Consider the following 11,893-nt stretch of genomic DNA (forward strand, 5'->3'; position numbering starts at 1 on the left):
ATATATATATATATATATATATATATATATATATATATATATATATATATATATATATATATATATATATATATATTTTAAAACAAATAGTTGACTAGATGTTCAGACAACCTACTAACTAGTCAATTATGAAATTTTACGAATGACGCTTTCAGCTTTATAAATAGCACTGTGTGTTTGAGCTCAAAAAGGAAACCTAGGCTTTCTTGAGGGGTTAATTCCTTATAAAAAAGAGTGTGGTGGTAATTCTCAGAATTGCTCATGTGCTGAAGTTTTAGATGTGTGAAGGACAGCACAGGAAACGCTGGGTGTTTTTGAAGAACTAGGCCCCCGTTCATCTGTTCTACCTTCGTTCTTTGTTTCTTGACTCTCTGCTGAGGGACTTGAGGTTTCTTGTAATTGAATGCCCAACAGAGAATCACTTTCTATGATGAGATCAATGTTTTCTCCAAGGTGACAGAAATAGTGTAGGTTCATGACAGCACCACTGTGTATGGTGATTTACCTGAGACTGAAACTTAGTAAAAAGAACAAGCTCCATTTTGAAGATAACTCTTAAAGGTGAAGGGACTGCTCACATCCTCAATATTTTTCTCTCATCCTACAATGAAACAAAACAAAAAAAAGGATATTATAGTCATAAGCAGATTTCACTCAGTTGTTAGCACAGGGTTCATGTTTATGAGCTTAAGACAAAATAAAATCTATGGTAATGGTAAATATTCAAAAAATGAATTAATAAAGATGAAGAGTTATCCCCTTATTTTTCTACTATTTGTTATGAAGAACATCAAGCTGGAAAGAAGATATGAACTCACTGATCTCACAGAGGCAGCGGATGCTGCACAGTGATCTCACACAGGAAATACAACCTGTCAACTACTAACATAGTTTCTAACCTGCCATTTAAAGCCCCACAACAGTTTCATTTAATTTTCTTCTCTTTGTCAATTTGAATACCAAAACCCTCCTGGTCACCAGTTTCTAGTGCAAAGCAACCTGCTAAAGGTCTCTCAAGAATCAAGCTTTATTAGTTTGATTAAAAAAAAAAAAAAAAAGTAAACAATCATTTAAAAGCTACACTATTTTATGCGATCTTGACACAATCTTCTTAGTTGGTTTTTACACTTTCCTAAACTTCCTTACACTTTTCTAAATCTGCTTTGTGATCAGGTTTACAGTATCCAAGTCACTTTCAATCCAAAACAAGGCTATGATTACCTTTAATGCCCTGCACAAGAGGTCAAGTTAAAGGTTAAATTAACCTTGATAACAAAGATAATAATCAGCCTTTCATAGATGATAACCTTATTCATTAAACAGGTATATGATAAACAAAGAAAAGCCACTACTATTTATTCTTTTATTGTAGTGTAGAAAGATAAGCAGTTTCTGTAAATATTAACATATATGCTATAGCTTTCATTCCTTTCCATGAAAGATAAAAAAAAAAAACATTGTAAAGAATTGACAAATGTCCATTGTGGGTAACATAAAAAAACAAAAAAAACAGACGATATTGGAAAACGATTTAAAAAAAAAAAAGATTAGAAAAACAAATTCTTTCACTGTGCTTCTACAAAATTTCCAGTCACCAGATAAAACCATGATTAAAACCACTGTTTATGTGTATGTGTATGTGTATACACACAAAGACCATAACAGATCACATTTTAGATGATCGAAATAACTTTATATCCAAGGTATGACTAGAAAACAAACTTTAACAAGGATCATTTGCCATTTTAAAGCTGTTTGTGTACAATGATCAGTGTGTACAATGATTTCCTCTTGTCCATTTATAGGCCATAAAGCATCACAGAACACACAGATGGAGGAAGAGCATGTGACACAGAGTCTTATGTGATTAATAGTATATTCTGAGAAGTGCTTGGCATAAATCTGCGCAGTTTAACAGTCAAGAACAAGACGGCACAAGAACAAGTCACCCATTAATGTATATAATAAATCAACAAACCTTGTAATCTTTTCAAGAAACTTCCACCACAATATTAATTTCAGGCTTGCTTGATCTGTACAATGAAATCTTCAAATGAAATATGAAATCTCTGCAGGTTGTTTCACAGCAAGAGCAGAAGAGGATAAAGAAACAGCTGCCTTAGGTTTACAGAGTTTTGGCGTGTTACTATATGAGTGTATGTGCAATGCACTCAAATGAACTCGAAAATAAACATACACGCACAACACACAGGTAGCAGACTAGTGGGGCAGGCAAAAATAAACACTAATTCCTGTGAGAACATGAAATCAGAGCCAGACCAGAATACTGGCAACCTTCTGGAAACCAAACGCACACAGCCAAACTACGCCTGGCACAGCCAACTAGCCTGGATCCTGCCAAAGGGGTCTGGCTCATGCCAGCACCAAAGCAGCTCTCACTTAGAGCGAGAATTTAATATGGAGCAGGCATGGGTGTCAGCAGAGCAGCAAAGATCACGGGCACGTTGAAGACGCCCACTGTAGACTCACCTCAGAGTGTGAAGAAAGCTCTAGAGAGGAGCACAGTCAGTATGAGAGGTGTTATTCAGCACTCTGCCGCTCACTGGGCTTTTTCATGTGGGAGCAGACGTGAAATACCTCTAATAAAATGAGAAATCAGAGTGGATTCCCCACCGCTCAAGATAAACAATGCATATAAAGTAATTACACATATTATTAAGAAAAACACTGGTGCTTGCCCATGTAAAATTCACCATTATGTAGTGCTTACTTGTTGGTAGGGATACAGTACATAAAATATAAAAAGAAATATAACATTTATTGAAAAGAAAGAAAAAGAAAGAAAAAGTCGTCCAATATAAGTGGCAAACAGCTGATATGACAAAAAGGGTATGTTTTGCCTGTGATATCATAACCAATCAAATCTTGCCCTTTTAAAAATTCACCATTATGTGGTGTTACTTTCTGATATTAAAATTGTGGCCAGTATGCTTAAAAAAATAAAAAATAAATACACATTAAAATAAAACAAAACAAAATATAAAATGCTAGAGCTTTTTAAACTTTTTAAAGCTTTTTTTTTTACTGTGCCCCAGTAAAATATTACTGATAAATCTTTGTGTCAATGGGATTGATGTATACCAACGTGAGAATCATTTTCTTTGAAAATATTTAGCAATCATGTTGTGTATTTTATATCAGCTGTTTAGACTCAAAATTAGTGATGCCAGATATGCAAATGAATCACTCTTTTAATCTAATCTGTCAAATGGGTTTGCAAGAAAGTCTGAAATTGTTTGCCATTCAGTTTGATTCATTCAGACAGTTCACTCACACACTGAATTGTTTGCAGCAGTTTCAACCACACACCACATTAGTAATGGGATATTTTATAAGACTTAAAACAAAAAGAGCACTGAATGGGGTGGATATTTACCTACAATTTATATCCATTATTATTATATAAAATATTAAACCGTATCAAAATATGGGCATACTGTTTTGATATTAGAAATGGTACCTACATACTGGCCAAAATCAAAAAGGGTAAGAGATTTTTTTTCCTCCCATTTTATCATAATCCAGATAAAAATTGTGATTTTGTTCCCTTGGAAAAGAACCAACACATCTTTCTCAACAATGAATTGTATTACGAATTCATGTCTGTAGCACAAACAGCGCTTGCTCAATAATGAAAAGACACTATCATTGTTTACAAAAACAGCATTACTTCACTCTCTGTAAAAATGGAGCCACAATGAGAAAAAGCAAAACAGTACAACCATAAACTTTTATTGGTGTTATTAAAATGGATTCTTCAGCTCACTTATTAAGCGCTCAGGTTTCTTAATAAAAGAACTGTAGCTAAACAGCGCCGTGGGTTTGGAAACTACACCAGGGGAACCAGATTTTATTATCAACATTCAGCCGTGTTTGATCAAATCGCTTCTCTCACAAACACAAAAAAACCATCAGCCAACACATAGGCTGATCTTATCAAATGACAGAAGGTTGTCAGCAGATTTGTTTTAGATTTAAAAAAATGTAATCATCACTGCATGCATGGCAGAACCATTATTTATGATTCTAGGTTAATAAAACAAGCAAAAACACAGCAAATGCATTATGGTTTTCAACACACATATGGTATCTAATATCTAATTAGATTGACTCACTAACAGAACATGGTACAATAAAACCTAAGTGAATGGTGTTCAATTTTATTTTATTGTGTGCATCCTTTCTTGTTGACCTTTGAACCCAGTAATCCTTTCCTGACAACAGCATTTTGTCAGAGCACGACCAGCACAATAGGGCTTTACTCTGATAGGAATCCAATAGTGTTAGCACAAACACTCCCGAGAAAGACTGTACATACTGGTAAATCCACACGTTTTTATATGGGATCCAAAAAAAGTTGCTAGTGTATCACGGTCGTTAAGACTCAGACATTGCCACAAAAGTGGCTAGGTTTAACAATTAAGAGTTACTAGGACAGCAGGAGGAGTAATTTTAGAGCCCTCATGCACTGAGACTCGCTGTTTGTTCCACAAAGGGCCTGGTTGGTTCCCATCGCATCCATAATGCCTCCATGGTGAAAGTTTGGCACATTATGTTGGATTGTGTGCAATTGAGCGGGCGAGCGTAATCTCAACACTGCTGTTTGGAGACACATATTGACAATCGTGCTTTTATGCTACTATCAGGGTGCGTTTACAAATCTCCCAGGGTTCCTGTCCGTGTCATGTCTGATTTCAGCCGGCATTCTTTGAGGACGCTGCAATCCATCAGTACAGGGCATGTTCAGCCCATTATCAGTGCACTGATAAGATAATCAAACAAGTCACTCTCTACACAAAATGTTACTATCTGTCTCTCAAACAAATGCACCAACATACTAGGAAGAAACCAAATAAGTGGCACAGATGTTTTTGAGCTTACGAAAAACACATACTGAGAGGTTGAAAACACTTCTATTGTGCTTTTTTCTAAATAGGGACGCCAAAAATATTAGTAACATCCATACGTATCCAAAGTTCTGGCATTAAACTCTATATGGCACAGTCCAATAGGTCAAACTCAATCTGACATAATGGCATCATCAGATGGAACAGCTGTATAGATCTGCTATAAGTTATTCATGTATGCTATATGGGCAGGGCTCCAGACTAACTATTTTTACTAGGAGTACTGTAGCCCCTGACTGAAGATTTTTAGGAGCACAAGCAGAAAATTTCGGGTCACACCTTAAATCAGCCTGCAATGCAATCATTCACATATTTTCCTAATTTTTACTATTATGGACAAGTGCTTTGATAATAAATAGACTTAACTCATAGAAATTGCAATGTGCGGTATTCTTTTAATTTCAGAGGGATATGACAAATATATATATGATATGATAAATTAATATTGTTTTGCATTAACAAGTGCAGTTACTAATAATATTACGTTCATTTCTTGTTTATTTCATGTTTATACACATTTGACAGTAAAGCACTAGGCTTGTAAAGCCTAGCACTAAAATAAAAAAATTTATTTTATTAACAACAGTAACATGGGCAAAATCTAATTTTTATGTAGAAAAGGTATATATTGTACTATTATTAAATGTACCATTATTATTCTATAGTCTTATATGGAACTGACCAACAACTTCAGTGATTAAGTGTGATTTAGTAACAAATTGAAGGCAAGTTTGTTTTTCAAAGCACTTTGTGACTTTCCTTACTCCATACACACACACAAAAAAGAGCAAACCTCTGACAAAATCAGATTTCTTGATGATTTGATATTTTATAAATGGTAATTTTATCATTATTTTAGAGTTTTAAAATAAGGAAAAAGTATAAACTGCTCCTCTGCTGCTATCTACATGTTATAATGGTGATTTGATGTATTTTTTAAATTTTACAGAAATGTTATATTTTGGTCATCCCATTGAAAATAACACTCAAATTGGATCATTTTGGAGCTTTAAAGTGCTGGAAACAGTTGTGTGAAATGCTTGTAAGTCTTTGAAAATTGCTTGAATTTTTCTCTCAAAAGGTTGTACAAACCCTGAAATGAATAATGTAATAGCATTCGACTATTTCTGCCACAACAGCATGGTTCGCGTTACTGCTTCTGGTTTTCTGCGTCAGCGCTGTTTGATCGGTTTATTTGCATCTCACTAGATCTCGCAGCATCTTTATTCATTCTGCGGCTAATTCAAATGCTTCTCACTGAATCTCGCAGCGCTGTGCTGTAACAGTGTTGCAAAATCAACTTTGGTTTCCAAGTAAAGCTGTTTTGAGCTCGGCCTAGTTTGTTTGCGTTGCGGTCCGAGCTGATAAATGGTCCGCGCTGCACAGCTCAAACGAGTAGCAGGATTTTTTATGCTTTTGTTTCGTTTGCCATTTGATGTTTCTCATATGCAACGGAAATGGCAACGCGAGTTGAACAACGCGGTGGTTGCGCCAGTGCGACTGTGCACAAAATTTACTCGCAACGGCAGAACTATTTGGTCGCAGTCTGGAGCCCTGAGGGTTATTTCATATATGTTACAGTTACATGTGCAGCAGCAGTATTTCTTACATGCTCACAGCAGCATGTTGTGGATGTTAGCAGATCTATTCTGCCAAACACATTAATATTCTCATGTACATTACCATGCCAATCCCTCAGATAGTTGTCATGACAGAAAATATATATACACATACACTCACATATTCAAGACTGCTAAATGTAATCATACTGTACATTTGAATGCTGTGATGCCTAAATTAATTGAGTGATGTTTAATTTTCAGAATTACTTTGGTAAGTTTTTGATATGTTTCGTGTTTGTTTCAAATTTAGGAAAAAAAAAAAATGTTTTAATTAGATTTTAATTGCCAGATTTTCAATGTGGTCTCCGACTTTTGTACTCCACACTACACTACTGTTCAAATGTTGGGAATTAGTTGAATTGGTTGATTTGTAAATCGATTGTAAAATATTATTATTAATTAACAATTTTTGTACTTAAATATATTTTAAAATGTAATGAAAAAAAAAAAAAAAACACCTTACTGACCCAACGGTAGTGTCATTGACCTGTCTGCTCAAACAGACGTCAACAAGCATCCAAAAACGAGACCATGTGGCAGCATACATATTCACAAGATCAAAGACAGCATTTTACCAACCCTGTTTTTTGAGGTTTTTATAATGTGATTAATTGGCTAAGTGAAATTCCCTTTAACAGAATGTACAAACCACCCAATGACTACCATCAAGATAATACTGATAAACTTACATAAAATATGAATTCTCAGGCAAGTGAAACAATACTCCGATCAGTCTGTTTGTACAAAATACATTTAAATACATCCTGGCTGCTACAGTAGATGCATAAACAAACCAGACGAGAGCTGAAATATTTGCAGGAGTTTTCTGTCAGTCTGCACTGATCTCAAGGAATTTGTTGCAGTGCTGCGGAGAGTCAAACATCTCTTTCATCCTTTAATAGGGGTCAAACCAACATAAAGTTCAGGCCAGCAGGCAACAAACACAGCCCGGAGAAAACAATTAACCCTTTTACAACTAGTCGGTATTACATAGTTGTATTTTATTTGCCATAATAGGTTGTCAATCAGGAGAAATATCTTTGGGCTGTCAACAGGACAATCCACAAGCTGCTTTCAAGAGCCTGAAGCGTAAAAAGAAAATTCACCCTGCTAAACATGAAAACGCTCATGTGACTAACAGTTTATTCTAAGCAAACAGAACATACAGAGGACTTATTGTTCCTATAATGCACACACAGATGATTTGGCCTGGCAGTTATTCTTCAGTTAAATGTCAGTCAGTCTTGAGGCAATCGCTGCCAACAATGCCACCACTCAGGTCAGGTGACTGCAGCTACATGTGATGCATGTGAAGCTGGCATCGACCCACCAGCTGTTGAATAACAGCATGAAATCGGAGAATGTCACACTCATCCTCACAAAGCCATGAAAATCCTGTCTTCCCGGATTCAATGCTAAGGATACGCGTTGTTTTCTAGTAAGGGGTCACTGACAAATAGGTCAGCTGTTTCATCTGGTTCAGGGGGGCAATTGGGGATTGGAGAGAGTGATCGGATCTGAATATTTAAATAACGATTCACAGCGCTTGTGTTTACCAGAATTGCTGTCCTTTTGATTACCAATGTAAATGCCTCCCTGTGGGATCTGAAATATTGTAATTGCTCCATTTGTGAGCTTGTTTAGAAGGTAATTACCCTGCGATGCTAAGAAATGTGAATCCTCCTTATGCATAATTTATCATGTCGAGGGATAAATGGATACCAAAAAGATACGGTAATTTAAACTGCTTTCCCTGTCAAGACTTGCGAACCATGTGCTGTGGATTTTTTCAATAAACATTGTTGTGTGCGTGTTTTGAAAGGGCAAGCTATGACAATTCTGTGATCTCATAACATTCACAGCAATTAAGCAGTGTTTACGAAAGTTATCAGATGATCAGGACTACTATCGTACGTAACATTCAAATTTTATAGACATGGTAAAAGTAAATTAAGCTATATTCAATCAAATACTTAACATTTTTCCAATGCAGCCAGTATGAATTTTTTTTCCCAAGATGCATTAAATTGAACAAAAGTGACAGCAAATGCTAGATTTTTTTTACCAAATAAATGCTTTCTTTTAAAATTTCTATTCATTATTCCAGTTTCCACTAAAATATTAATCAGCACAACTGTTTTCAACACTGAAGATAATAAATGTTTTTTGTGCACTAAATCAACATTAGTTGAAAATTCAGCTTTGCCATCACAGTAGGGCTGGGCGATATGGCCAAAAATATTGTCACAAATGTTTTTATTTTTCATCTGATATCAATATTTATCACAATATTAGTTTACCATTAATGGGGAAGGAAAGACTTTCCACATGTTTGTTAGACCATGAGAATAAATGTAAACATAACGCTGTTCGTTCAAAATTAAACTCCACAGAGTAAGATACCTTTTAATTTCGGGCCCCATGAAATCCTTTATTTATTTGTTTGTTTATTTAAATTCCTTTATTCCATTAGATTTTTTTCTGGATTCTGTGTTTTATGATTTAATACAGATTTTTCACGGATGTTATTCAAATGGTTTCTAATAAAATTAATTAAAACATTTACAGTTTGATCACTTTTGAAATGTAATCAAAATTCAACAAAAAATGTTATTGTCAAGCAAGATGCTGCATAACAGAACTATATAAATTAATGAAAAAATTACCTTGGTTGTATGTTACTATTATTACTTTGAGAATTATATTTTAGTATACTATAGTAATATTTTTCCGTCATAATTTCTTCAAGTTAAACCAGACTTTTATTTTGATGAGTTGTCATGAAGGTCTTTCAGTTTTACTTTCAGCATCAGTGTGTATTTGACAGTGTTTTTTTTTCTCAAATGAAACTTGGTGAAGTGACTTGGGAGTGCAGGTCTGGAGAATATAGTTTACGTCCTCATATATTGAGACGCAGATTCTGAAATCACCGCGATGAAACCGTGCCATTCATTTACACAGAGACACAGAGAACACGCAGACTGATTAGCAGCATGCACTGACTGGCTGCTGTCGTGTGTATTTCTGGTGTGACAGACTTAATTAAATTAGATTAATCCATATCGAGTAAAAATGTCCAGAGCTTATCATAATTACTGATATAAATTTGATTGTGGTCTCAATATGATACAGTTTTATCACCCAAACCTATATCGCAGGAATACATTACATTTTTAAATATTATTTCACGATATTATTGTTTTTACTGTACTTTAGATAATAAATGCAGCCTTGGTTACCATAAAACAGCTCTTAAAAAAAATAAATAAATAAAAAATTCCCCAAACTTTTGTACAGTATATAATATGCATTAATTTTTACTAAATGGTTTTAAGAACATAAATTACCTTACATAAACCCTATGTGATCAATATCGGTGAGACAGGAAACATACAAAGGGATGCTGTAGTGCTACATAAAAAAAGCAAAAGTGAGTGCTAACAGGGCCATTTCAACCTCTAGCATAAAATAAGAGCCCCAGTGAGCCCATGAATGAATGAACGCATATCACGGGTTCATGCCCATCAAGCATGAACGAATACTGCAGATTTGGCATTCTTCAGAATGATCGCACAAACACAGAATCCAAACCAGCTCTGAGGTGGCCCGAGTAGCTTTGGAGGTGTGCCAGGCCAGGTCCATGCGGGTGAGATAAAACAAGAGAAAGTTCTACCATGTATGAATAAGAGAACTTGCTTACCCCGAGACACAGACATGAATACTGATTATGCAGATGCTGCACTGCAAACACAGATCACTATCAGCTGCTGCTGACGGCGGAGGTTTTACTGCCGCAGCTGCACGCATAGCCGGGGGAAAACGCTCAGAGGCCCCTCAGAGCGACAGGGCTGCAACAGCCTCTCTAGGACATTTAATTCCCCCATCTCACAAGGGCAAGAGGCATGCTGTTGACAAAAAATGTGTATCTCAGAAAAAGAAAAAAACAGGGACAGGCAGGAACTAGCTGTACAATATGAACAAATTTCACTTTTCAGAACCATACAATAAAAAAGAGAGAAGGCGAAACAAAGAATCCTGGAAAGAATCAAGAAACATACTAAGAATAGCTCAGGGTTTGAGGTGAATTCAGTGGGTTGTCTTGTGCTATGGAAGAACGGCATGTAAAGAAGAGGTTGCTGGTGGCAATGAGAGAAACAGGAGGAAAGGGTCAGATTGATGAGGAAAAACTTCAAGCTGTTCCAAAGCTTTAGTGACGGCCACTGGAGACACAAAACCCCAGGAAGACTTGCTATGGCAGGAAGGAAGTGTTCCAAGAAACTAATAAAAACCATTTTTAGTTAAAATTCTAACTGTTAAAAAGTCCTGAGGGTCTAAGATAAAGTAGACAGTAACAAACTGAACTGAAACAACAATGCCACACTGCTCAACATTATTAATTTGCTAATTAAACACTTCAGATTTGATCTGGATGATATATTCCATGACACAATGGAGACTGAATGCAAAATGCTGATTGGACAAGCATATGTCTACAGTTTCTTATGGAAAGATCAGCGGCAAATATGCTCCATGTATTGTAAACATGCCTTGTTTGCTTTGACTAACCATCACTTTGGTTTAGTGTAACAATGACCTAATGTTTAAAAATGGTGTTTGTTCACACACACAGGTCAAAAGCCATGAGGTAAAACCGCAAGGCAACAACGATTGTTTGACGAGGATTATACCAGGTAAATCCCTCCAGACCATTATATGGAAGTGACAGTGAAATGAACAATGCACTTGTGCTGTCTATTTTTTCCAAGTGAAAGTCAATAAAGTTGAACACAGTGACACATGAGACTGGGCTCACCTCAGGCACAACCTTATGTTTCTCTGCAACACTTTTACACCCTGTCAGATTAAACCCGTAATCACACATTATAACATCCCTCTCGTAGATAAAACACACTGTCTGTTCATTGATAAAACTTCTCACTAGTGAGGGCCGCTGAGGCTAGCACATCATCCGTGTAAGCCATTTAACAGTAGTGAAATTTGTTGAAGGGAGGTGAGGGTACTACACTCTTAATAGATATTTAATAATAAGTATGGAGTCTTAATCCAGATTAGGTCATAAAAGCCACAATAATAATAAAAAAATTATTAATATATTTAACGTTATAAATATAAAATAAGAATAGCTTCTTATTATATTGTAATTTTATTATTTCTATAAATAGTTATATTAATGCTATATTTATTGTTATGATTAACAAAATGCATTTGATATATGAAAAGGGAAAATACGGTTACTGCAGCACAACTGGAATTGAGAAAATTAGCTTTGGGGGGGGGGGGGGGGATTTTGGGTTTTTTAATGTAAACAAAGTTTTTTCAGAG

General features: G+C 35.5%; 1 long non-coding RNA gene across 1 annotated transcript in view; it reads right to left on the bottom strand.

The window, feature by feature from the left end:
* LOC107584010 (uncharacterized) overlaps nt 1–11,893 on the bottom strand; it is a 50,768-nt gene that overhangs the window by 9,333 nt on the left and 29,542 nt on the right. Inside the window, exon 2 of the long non-coding RNA XR_001609098.1 lies at nt 506–601. This is a non-coding gene — a long non-coding RNA (uncharacterized lncRNA). The remainder of the gene's footprint in view (nt 1–505; nt 602–11,893) is intronic.

Source organism: Sinocyclocheilus grahami, unplaced genomic scaffold (genome assembly GCF_001515645.1).
Source record: "Sinocyclocheilus grahami isolate Dianchi unplaced genomic scaffold, SAMN03320097.WGS_v1.1 scaffold5.1, whole genome shotgun sequence".
NCBI classification, from domain to species: domain Eukaryota; kingdom Metazoa; phylum Chordata; class Actinopteri; order Cypriniformes; family Cyprinidae; genus Sinocyclocheilus; species Sinocyclocheilus grahami.